The 15,393-nt window shown below is 31.5% G+C and overlaps 1 protein-coding gene across 6 annotated transcripts in view; it reads right to left on the bottom strand.

Moving 5' to 3' along the window:
• smash (smallish) overlaps window positions 1–15,393 on the bottom strand; it is a 222,116-nt gene that overhangs the window by 96,786 nt on the left and 109,937 nt on the right. Inside the window, exon 1 of one of the 6 annotated variants that reach the window (XM_012293077.2) lies at window positions 12,971–13,225. The exons of the other annotated variants lie outside the window; for them this stretch is intronic. The gene's annotated coding sequence lies outside the window, so the exon portion shown is untranslated. Of the gene's footprint in view, window positions 1–12,970; window positions 13,226–15,393 lie in introns of those variants that run through there. 6 annotated transcript variants of the gene reach the window in all.

Genomic DNA, 15,393 nt, shown 5'->3' with positions numbered 1-15,393 from the left:
AAATTATTACTATGACGACTATTATTATGTTGACTTTGCAATTTAATTATAATTACTTAAGCTAATTTTTATCGTAATCTAATTATAACTTAATTAACTTTTATTTCTCAACTTTTCATGCATTCATTTCCGAACTTGATAATTAAAAATAATAAATAATACAAATAGTATAAATGATTATGACTAAACAAAAAATTTTCGGCTACAAGAAGTGAATGTAACAGAGATCATTAAACACGTCTGGTATAATGATACGACAGTGATGGCTTTATCATTGAAATTCGAAAGGATATTCGAGTGTACGCAAGCCGTCACAATAGTGTGAATAATTTCGCATTCGATGCGTGTGGTTAGTGTTCGAAGGGCACAGTATGAAAGCGAAAGGACGAGGCATAGCAATCAATTTTAACGGTGAAAATAACAAGATGCGATCATGAAACACAAATAGAATGAATTTCACGTTATCTGACTCAATCAATCATGCGATATCGAGATTAACATTGTTCGTATAAAACAAATGCCGAATAAACAAGAATTGTCATATTCAAAATACTTTTATTAAAATTAGCAGATAAGAGTTCTGGATGAAATAAATTTTAATTACTTTGATAAAAAATTCTTTGATAAAAGAGTAAGAAAAACCTAAGTAAATGATATTTAAGGGGTAAAGATCACTGCATGAGTTATAGTAAATTCGGTAATTTTCGAACAAAGTAATATTCAAATATTTTAATTCTTCAAGATGCTATATTTGGAAATTTTCGAATTTATTAATTTAGAAATTTCTCAACTTGGGGATTTAGAAGTTTGGAGAATTTGAGAATATGGAAATTTGGAGATTTCGGGATTTGAAAATTTTCAGGTATGAGAATTTGGAAAATTAAAGATTTAAGGATTTAGGAAATCAAAGAATGTGGGGTTAAGAAATTTGTGAACTCAAGAATTTAAGAATTTGAAAATTTGAAGTTGTGAAAAAATGTGGGAATTTAGAAATTTGTAAAATTGGGGAATAAGGAATTAGGGAATTTTGGAATTTAGACACTTAGAAATTTGAGAACTCAGATATTTACAGATCTGAAAATTTACATTTATGAGAATTTAGAAACTTGATGATTTGAACATATAGAAATTTGAAGATTTGTCGATTGAAAATTTAGAATTCTGCAAATACTTTAAAAATGTCAAAGTTTGAGAATTTGAAGATTTAACAAATTCTACAATTCCAAAATTAAAAAGATAAAAAATTTAAAAATTAAAAGACCTAGAAATTAAGAAGTTAAGAGATTTTGAATATTTTCAAACGTAATACAATTCTTCACCAAAATACCAAAATAAGCATATCACGTTTATTTACAACTTTTTATTATCACGCTATTTGTAAAGAATGCAATTCCCGTTTGCCAGGAATCACAAATCTCGAAATATATTCGCAGAACTTCGTTGGCGATACAATTTAATTGACGATAAAACTTTTTTGCAGCTAGTTTATATAGCAATTTTATGTATTCCCATTAGCAAACTGGCGAAACCTAATTAAATTGGCCAAGGATCGACAGAGCGTTAAAGGCGAACAGGGACGATGTTAAGTAAGAGAATGTTTAAATCGCACAGGTGCGGGTCGACATATTCAGCGATGTTCATGGTGAGTAACGCGGCCTTTCTCCATGACATTTCAAAGAGGTGAAGAAAACAGACGTAGGTGGAGTTCTTGCATCTTTCGATACGATGCAAGGACGACCAGCTACGAACTCGGCATTCTATTAATATTAATTGATTCCAGTATTATTATTCTTCTCGCTGCTTCGATCTTACGTATCCGTTCTAGAAGAAAGAACTTTTCGTTTGAAATAATTTGGGAATAAGACAGAAGCTTCCAAAACATATTCTACATATTTCTTTTACTACTTAAATGTTTTTTGTTTGATACATATATGGAAGCTCGATATTTGACTGCTAGACTACTTGAGGAATTTAATTTTACTTAAGTGAACATTTTCAAGTTTTCAATGGAATTCTGTGCAAATGTAAGAAAAATTACTATAACTATACTGTATTCAGAGGGTTCTTCGATATGTTTCAAGTGTTTGTAAACTGTTGGTAGATATTTAGGTTCCCTCAATGGAGATAAGAATAGAGGTAACGCTACGCACTCGACAGTTTCGGTTTAGTTCGTCTGTAGCTTCTTTTCCATCGAGATATGAGTTTCAAACGAGAATTATCAATGGAGAAACGTTCCAGTATTCTGACCTTCGCAGAAAAAAAAATCGATTTCAGTTACTGTTGCAGATATTTGAATAACTTTCATGCAACGCGAATGCATATTTCGCTGGTGTCCGGATACTTATGGACGGTAGTGTACATATTCTTTACATATCTGGATCTCTACATCTCCACATGTTTACATCTTAATATTTCTATACATTCGCAGTTAGATATTCATATCTCTTCATATCGCTAAATTTTGTATATCTTGAAGTGTCTGTAACACTGCACACCAGATCCACATATTCCTGTATTTCTCGTACATTCTCGGATTCCTAAATCTGTAAATCCGTAAATAGCTACAACGTTAAATCAGCTTGCCACCAACATTTCCAAAGGCTTCCCTAGATTTATTTCCGTTGTGCATGCAACAGCATATAGAAAATGCTGACAAAGCTACCGTGTTACGACATTTTCCCCTGGATTAGTGACGTCTGCGATTCGGTCAGCTGGCTACCCGGAAAAGAAATCGTAACCGGTTGTTACGCAACCAACACGATCGACTAGACGAAAAGACACGTTTTCGTAGAACCGGTGGGGTATTTACAAATTTTTACGCGAGACGACGATTCCTCGATTCGACCGCCTTTACAATGTACCTGCCGATACATATTTGCTACAGCTTTTTATTTGTTCGACAAGAACAACCTGCTTTCAGAATATTGCACAAACATTTCGTTACGTAATAGGCATCGTATAAACTATATTATTATTTAGAAAGTACTGCTTCAATTATTATTATTTAAAATTCGTTACTTAGCACAAGTCTACTATTGTTATTTTAAAAAATAATACATTTTTAAATCTCGCAAATATTTTTGACTGATTAGCATGCACTAATTTGCGTTTCAAGCTTTTTTTGTGGAATTTTTTTTATACTCATTTCCTGTTATTAATTGATGTTTTTACCGCTGCACCGTTATCTTTCATAGACGTTATGAAATATCTTATCAAGCATTTCTTGTTCATCTTACTAAAAAACATTATAGACTGCACTCTTAAACAGAGAGTGGAATCATTGGTATATCGTAAACATTCTGTTTAGGAGAAGTGAAGGTTAAGATTACAAGGAGAAAGTTAGTAAATGACATGTTACATGTCAGTAAATATCATGTTAAATGACATATAAACAATTTCAGAAATTGACGTTAATAGGAAGAATTATTGTACTTACATAACTTCAATTAGTAATTGATTTTTAACAATGGGTTTTAGACGTCAAGTTAATGCATAATTTCTTATTTTAAATTACAGATATTATTAAGGTATTTTCAGCGAAATCTACGTTGACTTTTGTTGACATAAAAAGTAATTGTATAAATTTATTTATTTTTCATTCACACATTCACTTAAAATAATTGTTCATTCGTGAACCTAATGTTAAACAAATCGATTTAAACGATAAAAAGCGATCGATAACTCAAGCGATTTCTTTTTAAATTCATGCCCAAAAAAGGAAAAAAATGCACATCTTTTAAAGTTCTCACTAACTACTTTTCCAGTTTTAATAAGAAACTTGACTTAACTAACCGCAGTGTTAAAGAACTGATATAACTCGAATTCATCATTAAAGGAGGAAAGAAACTGCACATCTTTCATCAATATACGAAAGTGTTATTAACCCACGGTTTTACATAATGCACAAGTTCTCATTAACTACTTTCACATTTTTAATAACACAGAAACCTGGCGTCGAAAACAGCAGGAAGAAAATGCAATCCCGTTTAAAGTGTAAAACGAGCATGATCCTCTGACATGATACGTGATAGAATCCCTTTATTAGAGTCACGTAACTTCGACTGCCAACTGTATCTCATAGGAAAGCTGTCAATATTAACACCATTTCCCCGTCGACGTGCTGCAATTCGAAACGAGTCAATTTTTATTCTAACCATATACCCGGAAAGGAAAATATCGTTGCGCAATTGGACATGAACAGGCAGGAAAGGTGAACCCATAAACCGGTAGCAGGCTCTGCTCGTAGATTTCGTCTATTCAATTTACAAATGGTGATTCAATTTTTCAGCTTGCGATATCTTGACCCTTTACGGAGGCATGTTGTATTCATGTAGTGCACTTTCACTTAATATCGCATTAAAATAGCGCCAGCACTCGCAGTAAGAATGTTTTGATTGAAATCCGTAATGGAACAATACACGAACTTCATTGCGGTTTAATGTTTGACGTAACTGGCTCGGATTATGAATATCTGTAGAGAGTTTTTATGTGCGGTAATAATTTTCATTGTGGCGATAAGAATTTATGGATTAGAATGTTGATTGTTAGTTGTGGGATTAGTTGTTGAAAACGGGTCATTATGGAGGACTGGGAGGGATATTTTGAGGATTTCTTTGGGTTTCAAGTTTTTTATCGAAATTTTTAACTGAATTATAATATTTTTAAGAGTTTTCACATTTTCTGGTTTCTGAATTTTTATATCTGTGAATTTCTACACTTCTGAAATTTTCAAACTAAAAATTTAAAAATGTTCAAATTCCCAAACTCTCAAACTCTTAAATTCATAATTTCATAACTTCTCACTTCTTGAATTTTTCAATTTTTCAAGATCTAAAGTTCTTAATTTTTCAAATTTTCTATGCTCTCAAATTCCCAAATCTTCAAATCCCCAAATCCCCAGGTTCCTAATTTTCCAAATTTCCAAATTCCCAATTTTCCTGATTCCCAAAACCTCAAAACCCCAAATTCCCAATTTTCCTAATGTCCTAACTTCTTAATTTTCTAATTTCCCAATTTCCCAATTTTCAAATTCCCAAATTCCTAAATTCCCAATTTTCCTAATTTTCTAATTTTCAACTTCCCAAATCCCCAACTTCTGAAATCACCAAATTCCCAAATTCTCTAATTCTCTAATTCCCTAATTTCCTAATTCCCTAATTCCCTAATTCCCTAATTCCCTAATTCCTAAATTCCTTAATTCTCAAATTCGAAAAATCTCAATTTTCCAAATTCTCAAATCCCAAATCCCCAAATTCCCAATTTTCCAAATTTCCAAATTCCCAATTTTCCTGATTCCCAAAACCTCAAAACCCCAAATTCCCAATTTTCCTAATGTCCTAACTTCTTAATTTCCTAATTTCCCAATTTCCCAATTTTCAAATTCCCAAATTCCTAAATTCCCAATTTTCCTAATTTTCTAATTTTCAACTTCCCAAATCCCCAACTTCTGAAATCACCAAATTCCCAAATTCTCTAATTCTCTAATTCTCTAATTCCCTAATTTCCTAATTCCCTAATTCCCTAATTCCCTAATTCCCTAATTCCCTAATTCCCTAATTCCTAAATTCCTTAATTCTCAAATTCGAAAAATCTCAATTTTCCAAATTCTCAAATCCCAAATCCCCAAATTCCCAATTTTCCAAATCCCCAAATTCTCAAATTCTCAAATTCCCAAATTCTTAATTTTCCAAATTTCCAAATCCACAAAACCCCAAATTTCTAAATCCCCAACTCCCCAAAGTCCCAAGCCCCAAGTTTCCAAATTCTTAAATTCTGAAACTTATAAATTCTCATGTTTCCAAACTCGAAAATCCTTAAACGTTTAAATTTCCATCTCAAATCTCTAATTTCTCAAACCACTATACTGAAACTCAATTTCTTAAACCTCATCATTCATGCGCCAACTCGTGGGTTGACATCGGTAAGTAACTCTCTTGTACAGTTAGTATTAGCTTCATACCTTTTCTCTCATACTTAAGCTTGAATTAAAAAGAGACCTAAATAATCAGCATCACATCGCCAGAAATATGCTCGAAATTTTCCTCAATTGCGGAAAGCCGATAAACAACAAATATCTCGAGCGCGAAGAATTGTCGGTGAAACAGGTAAAACCGCGAATTCGATTGAAAAAGTATTCCCTCGTAGATTCGAGCAGGAACATGGTAAATCTTACAGAACAACCTTTCGAAATCGTATACGGTTCAGCTGCGTCATCGAGCTAGCTAACGTTATATTACACACGTCGCTAGTAAGCCGAATAAGATCTGAAAGGCAACTATGGCGGTTAAGCCGGACGAATTCTAAACAAACGCGTATCAATCACCACCGCTGGATTTCTATGAAACTTTTTACCTTTAAGCTTCGTTCCCCTTTTGTTAGGCTAGAGCACGACGCCACGTTTCCGTGCACGTGTACGAGAAACTCGTCAAGGATAACAGCTACGAGGAATCATAACTGGCAGCGAATCGTTCGCGAATCGCGCTCGCGAAGAACAAGGAACTGCGATCTTGCTGAACGTAACGCGATTTTATCTGTTTCCTTGATTCGACCGATCTTCTCCGACGGGAATCCTTATTTTTCACGAACTCTGGAGATGGACTACAATTTCTTGAACTTTCTTTTGCTATCGCTTTAAGGAAGTTCAGATTCATATTTCAGACCTTATTACTCGAAGAAAGGGGCGAACATGAAGTTGTGACTGAACACAAAATTGTGACTGATAGTTTGTCTTACGTACATTTTCAAGGTTACAGATTTCTGAATTATCAAATTTTTAGTACATAACATTTCATGTTCTTTGAAGTGAAACTGTCATTCAAATTAACAAATTAATTATTACTAAACAATATTATTGCTAAACAACTAACAAATTAATTATTGCTTTGAATATTGCTAATTTTCCAAATAAATTTCTTTATAATTATAAAATTAAACTTTATAAATACAGCTAATTATCCAAATTAATTTCTTTATAATTTGGAAAATTAGCAATATTTACGAAGTTTAACTTTGACAGTTTTTGATATTTTTCGTTGTTAAATCACTGAAATTATAAATTTCGAAAGTTCCTTCAAGTTTTCCAAAATAACTAATTTTGCAAATTTATAAATATTTCCAAATCCCAAAATCAATAAACATATCCCCAAATTCTAAATATCCTCAGATCCCTAACTTCTCAAATTTATAAACATCCCCAATTTCTAATTTTAAAATATCTTCAAATCCCCAATTTCCAAAATTTTCAAATATTCCCAAATCACTCACAGTTATCAAATTTTCAAAAACATGTCAACTTGAAACATCCAAATTTTCAAATCAGTAAATTCCCAAATTTTCTTCTAAATTTCCAAATATCAAAATTCAAAAATGTCAAGAGTTGACAAACTTATAAATTTTCAAATAAACTGAATTCTAATCCTAACTCCAACTTTCTCCTAAACTGATATAACAATAGATAGAAGAAAATAAAATTTGCTCCTGATAAAAAATAAACATAACTATAAATATGTACTTCGGAATAATTATAAAAAATTTATTAACACTTGAAATTTTTGTACAAATATTTTTGATTTACCCACATTCTTTGCAACACTTCAAACGACTTATCACAGCACGTTCAATGTTACGCGCTGATAAAAATAATTAAAAGCTCGATTACTCTAATGACTCCGATAATTTCAAAATATCTAATTTTGTTTCAAATACTCTGAATATTCCCACAAGCCACCATTTCTTAACACTGTATTTAAGCAACACTCATTGATTGAAAGCATTGAAAAACTTAATCCTGTAATTCTTTCGAGTGTTCATTGAATAGCATAAGAAGCAGCGTAGAAAATAAACGTGAACAATTCAACGGCTATGCTTCAATGTTAACAAGTTAGTTCTGTTCATGTAACGGCAGAGTCAACCACTGCTATTTTCTACTGTAACAAAGGAGAACATGATTCTTACTTCATTTTTACTGACACAAAGAGAAATACGTAGATAAGAAGTACTACGTAGGTAGATGATGCTTTTAACCACGTATATTATAGTATACTGATATCAAATGATTCAAGTGTTGCAATAAAATAATGTGCTAATACGAACAGTTATTGTAGCCTACGCTTATGTTGCAATTTTCAGTGTCTTTGCATGTTGAGAAAAATTGATTGGAGATTGGGAAGTGAGTTGAGATAAGGTGCATAATGTTGAGAATTTACAGAAATTAATAAATGTGAAAATAATGAATAGTTTGGAAGGAAATTATTGGAGTTTGGATTGAGAATTCGAGATGAAAATATGGATTAAGAAACATAAGTTTAATCATCAGGTAGTTTATTAGGAAATGGACAAAGTTGTAAATTACTGAATTTACAAATTGTTGTCTTAAAATTTGTAACATTTTCAAATTGAAACTTAAAAATTTTCAAATTTCCAATGTTCAAATTTCTAAATTTTCGAATTACTGAATTTACAAATTGTAATTTTTAAATTTGTAAAATTCTGAAATTGAAATTTTTTAATTTTCAAATTTCCAATGCTCAAATTTCTAAATTTTCAAATTACCAAATTCCTAAATTTACAAATGGTAATCTCAAAATTTGTAAAATTCCTAAATTGAAATTTTTAAATTTTAATATTTCCAAATTCCTAAATTCCAAATTTTGCAAATTAGAACTCACAAATTCTCAAACTACTGAATTATCAAATTTCCCAATTATTAAAATTTACAAACAGTAATTTTTCAGTATACAAAAAAATTTTACCTAAATGTACAAAATTCTATCTAATTCGATAGCTTTTTTTGGGACTGACTCTGATGAGGTCTACAAAATTTTAGAGCACTTACAAAGTAAGAAACAACGCATCGAGCGACGAGTAATATGAAAAAAATAGCAATAGAAGAAAAAGAAGCAAGCATATTGGTATGTGATACAGTAAAGCGATCGCAGGAGAAGAATAATGAAGGGTAGGTTCAACAAAGGGCCAAGATGAACGAACGTACGAATTACGAGCCGGCTCAATTATCCAGCCTGCACGACCGTTAATCCAATTTACGAAATGGCCGGTCACGAGTGTACCACACGCGGCGCGTGCGACGAAAAGGAGCGTGGACCACGCTTAATCGTGGGTGGAAAGACCGCCCAGCGTTTCGCGAGCGTACGCTTTAATGCATGGCCTGTGTGCCGCATGGATATTGCATTGGCGTAACTAGATATTGGGTATCTAGTAAAAATTTTTGTATTCTTTATTTTTTTAAGATTCAAATCCTTCAATTTTATTCATTTTAACCCTTTGCACTCCTGTGTCGAGTGTAGCTCGACATCACATTTCTTTTGGATCTTATGAATAATTCAGATAAATAGACTGAATTGTATATTTTTATTTATTTACTATTTATAATAAATGAAAAATGCATTTGTCACATACTGCACTTTGTTGCAATATATTTTACTGAGAACCCTATTTTTTATCTATTTTGTAAATGAAGGAGTTGATAGATAACAGAAATTGTGGAGTGTAAAGGGTTATAAACTCACATTTATGAACTCTTTCATTCTCAAAATCTCGAATTCTCTACTTTTACGATTTTGTAAAGCTCAGATCTTTACATTCTATAGTTTCAAAAAGCTGAACTCTTTCCATTGTACAATTTTCGAAAGCTAAAACATTTTAATTCTGTAATTTTGAAAGGCTCAAATATACCAAATTATCAAATTTACAAGTTCACAATTTTCAGTATTGTAATTTACAAGTGCCCAAATACCAAATTCTTAATTCCTTAAATTCTCAAATTTGCAGATCTCAATGTTCAAATTGTCAGATTTTAAAATTTCAAAATTCTCAATTGTCCAAATTCCCAATTTTCCAAATTCCCAAATCCCCAAATCCTCAAATCCCCAATTTCCCCAATCACCAAATCTCCAGCTACCCAATTTTCAAAATCTCCAAATCCCCAAACCCCAAATTCCCAAATCTTTAAATCTCCAAATCCTCAAATCCCTAAATCCCCAAATTCCCAAGACCCTAAAACCCCAAACTCCCAAATCCCCAAATCCCCAAATTCCTGAACTCCCAAATTCCCAAACTCTCAAACTCCCAAACTCCCAAACTCCCAAACTCCCAAATCCCCAAATCCCTAAATTCCCCAACTTCCAAATTCCCAAATTTCCAAATCTTCAAACTTTCAAACCTCAAATTCCCAAACTCCCAAATCCCCAAATCCCTAAATCCCCAAATCCCCAAATCCCTAAATTCCCCAACTTCCAAATTCCCAAATTTCCAAATCCCCAAATTCCTAAATTCCCAAATTTCCAAACCTCAAATTCCCAAACTCTCGAATCCTTAAATTCTCCAACCTCCCCAAATCCCCAAATCCCCAAATTCCCAAAACTCACTGAATCATCTCCAACACCCAAAATCAACACTAGCAGCAAAGAAAGTATCTCGCCCCACAATAAATATCCCATTTATCTACGCCACTGAAAACTGAGCGGGCGAACAAAGATGCAAAAGCCCCCAAGCAAATCGTCTTGTATCGCGCATTGCGTGCAAATAAATGCTGTATCGGACTCGCTATATCCGTTGCATGGAAAAATAGAAAAAAGGAGAAAAGAAAAGGAACATTTCACACCACAAACGTTTCACCATGTAGCAGGCGTTAATTTCATGTACAAACGAGTACCTATGTACGTTGGTCTACAATAAAAGGTTGAACAGAGAGAACGGATCGGGAACGATTCTATAATTTCTCCAGGCTAGTTGCTGGGGCCATAATCTTACTTCTCGATTGCTTTATCACCACGTATATATTTGAGCAAGTATCCGCCAGATTAGATAAGGCGAACGTAATGATATATTGACATAAAATTCGTATCGAAGTTATTGGGTTTGATTGCTAACGTGATCGGCGCTTTCGTTGTAGGTCCAAGGTACACTTTTACTTATGGAGGGTGCGTAGGAGTTTGCATCGATTATGCTAACCCTGCTATTTCCATCTAGTATTATTACAAACGTATTTACTGCAATAATAATTATTTACCAGATCATAATTTTTACATTACTTGAGAAGAAATAAATGTGAAGTTTAAGTATACTTAACCCTTTGCAATCGAAGATAATTTTATTGTTTGCTAACAACAACTTTAAAATACTAATTAAAATGTTAAATGAGTTCTTTTGAAGTTATTATTTCTCTACTAATAATTCCCACTATTGTCTATTTCACTGTATTTATACATAACATGAGCACTATTATAGAATTAATTAAATAATACTTATTTCAAATTATTGTATTAAATCGAATGGCGTCTTTCGAGCGCAAAGGGTTAATATTAAATTGCGACATTTATAAATTGTGTAAATATGGAAATAATTTTTATTCAGGGCTGGTATTGAAACGGCACGTTTAACACTAAAACCATCAAAGCGATCAAATGATCGCTCTACGAGATTCTTGTTATAAGTTGCACAATTTGTTAAAGTGCTTTTTTGAAATCATTGCACTACATCAAGATAAAGAATTAATTTAATGTTTTATCGTTTGTTTATTTATTTTTGAGCTGTGTTTTGCATTTTAAATTAATATTATACGACGGCAAGTTTAGTGCTAAATAATTATATGATGAAGATTAATACTTGCGTGTTTCGTTTTATTATTTTGATTTTAATTTATCAATGTGACGCGTGACACGTATCTATTGATTTGCTACATTCTTCATTCGAAAATCAAAATTGATAAAGCACGTATTTCTGCTTGATCAGCGAAGTAACTGCTGAAACAACACGAAACATTTGCGAAGTTTATTATTCTTACTATGCAAGTCTCAAGAATGACTTTACAGTAATTTATTCATTAGCAACTAACCGAACAGATTTCATCGCGTTATTTATTTTTTGACAACTCTAAAAGTTGATGCAAATCTTGATTAAAAACGTTTTGTTATTTATAGACCATTAATTAATATTGTATAAATGAAAAGGGAAGTAAGGGACGTGTTTTGATGTCAAGGATATTGTATTATTTGTTTTTGAAAATACTGACCTGAATGCAACATCGTAATTAATCAGAAAGATTTATGCTTCTATAATTAATCATATGGGACGTGTCTTATCGCCCTTCGCTTCGATTACTGTATTTAATTATTTCAGATAACATTGAAAGCTATTTTAATATTAAACTCGACGATTAAGCTCGTGACCTTCGCATTTTTTTATGGAATTATTAATTAGAATCAGACGAGTAACAATTTTCAATCCATTCTCTGTTGCATGATTTTCAGGTTTTAAGAAAAATTGATTTTTAAACTTTAACAAATAGCAGTAAATAAACAACGATGAATATGTATTTTCTATTTAAAAAATTTGCTTTTATGAGTTTTCTTATACATATTATGATAGAATATGTTATATTATATCATGTGTGGGTGTGTATACAGACAATCCATAAAAAATAATTGCAATAATAAACAATTGTATATACACTATAAACTGATATTGTTAAAGCAGAATATTAATAAAAAACAATGATGCATTATATAAATAGATCAGTAAATAAAACACTTATTTTAAACTATTATATTATTAAAGTACATGTACTGACATATGCATGTCAGTAGACTACTCATTAAAAGTAGATAATTACATAATATAAAATTTAAATATTTTGAGAATGCACAGCAAAAACTCAAGATTACAAAATATAATAAATATTTCTTATATCTTTATTAATTATGAAATTCACAATTTTGAAAAAGTAAGACTTTTATACTATTTTGTGTACTTTGTTACATACAATGAAAAATTACAATAAACGTTAATAACTAATTATTAATACTTTACTTTTAATTATAACAATGTATCTATAAGAAAAAATTAAAATTCATCTGTTCAAAACAAAACTGCAATTGAATCATCAAATATAATCCTCGTGCTCAATATTTATATACGAAAATATCTTTCAGTAAATTTAATCAAATGCACTCACGTTTTCAATTTAAAATTGACGCAACGGAGTGAAGCCCGCCATCGAGTAGTACTCCAAACACGAAACAAAGATTTCCAAAAAACTGCACATACTATCAATTCAATCACTTACAAAAAATTCGTCAATACAAATATAAAAAATGACACTAATGTTTCACGGAACGAAGGAATAAATTCGACCACGTCACAGAAACGTGACGGAACGCGAGCACAACACAACCGCACCGGCAAAGCTCGGACGAAGACTGAGGATTTAATTATTTCGTATTTCTGACATCCCCCACTCGATCTATCACGTCTGCGCAGTAGCGATCTCGCGTTTATTCTGCGAACTCTGCGCATTCACTTTGCGATTTCTTCAATTCTGCGCAACCTTTCCTTATCGCGTGATTTTACACATTAATTCACTTCATTTGTTGTTTTTCTTTGACACCTGCTACGTATACAAAATTAAGTTTGACTTTGGAAAGGAAGCGGAAAAAGTACACAGAATCTGATTGAATATGTAAATAGTTACAGAAACATTTGAATGCAAAATTGGCGGGAAAAAATGAATTGTATACAAAATTCTGATGGTCTTCTTGTAAGTGCTGTATATGGATAAATGTTACAAAATCAATTTTTCTAATGTTTATCATGTACTGTGTATGCAATATTCTATTAATCTCTGTTAATGTGATAATAATTTTTCAGTTCATTAATTTTTTTCTGGAAGAATATTGCACAAAAGTTTTAAACTAAAAATGTTACAGAAAATACAGTAGTTTTTACAATGAAATTAAAAATCAATTTTTATTTTTGGGATATTACGTATACAATTTTATTTAACCATTTAGCGAAAAATTTTATATTATTGGATCACAATAATTTTTTAATAACTTTAACTTTATGTGAGAAATATATTTTATCTATTTTTTTTATGACACTTCTACATCGTTAATATTAATCTTCTCTATGGATATAAGTAAAATACATTTCAGCAATAATCCAACCCAATATTTCAAACACAATACACGCGTACTCAATATGATATATTGGTAAGAGCCAATATCTTCACAATGAACAGATCGGGAGTCCATAAATCCAAGAGAACGACTCAGCGGAACTACAATTCAAACACACGAGAATCTGTGATACAGAATTCCACGAAGAGATAAGCAATTAATCCGGCAGCAAGTCGAAATTGAAACGTTACAAGTCAAATACTAAACCTGACCGTGCTCCAACAACATCCTTGCTACACCTACTTCGAGATAAACTATCATGCTGCATGTACACTTTCTCAGTCCGATATAACGTAAATCTCGTTGGTTGTAAAATTTATCGCTGTACAATGTATATCCTCGTGAAAACGAGGAACAAATCTCGAGCAAACGGCTCTAAGGTACTCCCGTGAAACGCTCAACGAACCAGTCTCGAAAACAACAAGTTGTATAAATTGTTGGAACAGAATCAACTTACAAAATGAACAAATAGCTCACAAATGATAATGAGCAACAGGAGGAAATAAACAGTTAAGATTTAACGAGTAGTTTTGACAAATTAAGACAAAATTTAGGTTATGGAGCTTTATATAAGACTGGTGAAATTCAATGTGAAATTCGACTATAATTTTTGTAATTGAAAATTTAGGAATTTGGAAGTCTTAAAATTTGGGATTGATGAATTTATGAATTTGGGATTTGTAAATTTGTAAATATTAAAGATTTTTATCCTAGGTTTTTAAATTTGAAAATTTGTAAGCTTGAAATTTATGGAACATGTCATGCAGAAAATCTGTAAATACGTGATTTTCAAATTTCCAAATTTAAAGTTTGAAATTGATGGAATATGTAACGCAAAAAATCTGTAAGTATGAGATTTTTAAATTTCCAAATAAAAAAACTTGAAGATTCTCTAACTGATAAGATTTCTATTGAAATTTCTATACTTGCAAATTTTTAATTAAAAGTTCCTGAATTTCCAAGCTAAAAGACTTACAAATATAAAATTTTTGAATTTCCAAACTTAATAGCTTGAGAATTTTCAAGCTTCTAAATTCCTGTACTATTGAATTTGAAATTTTCACTTTCAAATTTCAAAATTTATAAAATGAAAGTGTACAAATTTGAAAACGTGTGACTTCACAATTCTTAAACTTGGAAATCCATAAATTTGAAAATAAAAAAATTCCTAAACTAAAAAATTTGAGTTATTAAATTCAAACACTAAAAATTAAAATTTTTCAAGGGAATAAATTGCAGAATTTAAATTGAAAATATGAAATATCAGAAATATGGCAATAAATTTGAAAGCACGCTTCTTGTTCCTGAACTTACGAATACGGAGACGATTCAGGCGTGAAAGATCCGCAACACGTCCACGTTGTTGTTAAAACAAGCAAACTGTGTGCGGCCATGTTGAGACATAAGTGAAAAGTGTGGC

This window comes from Megachile rotundata, chromosome 9, assembly GCF_050947335.1.
Source record: "Megachile rotundata isolate GNS110a chromosome 9, iyMegRotu1, whole genome shotgun sequence".
Classification (NCBI taxonomy): Eukaryota; Metazoa; Arthropoda; class Insecta; order Hymenoptera; family Megachilidae; genus Megachile; species Megachile rotundata.
The sequence above is the reverse complement of the archived record's forward strand: the minus strand, read 5'-3'. Positions and strand labels throughout refer to the sequence as shown.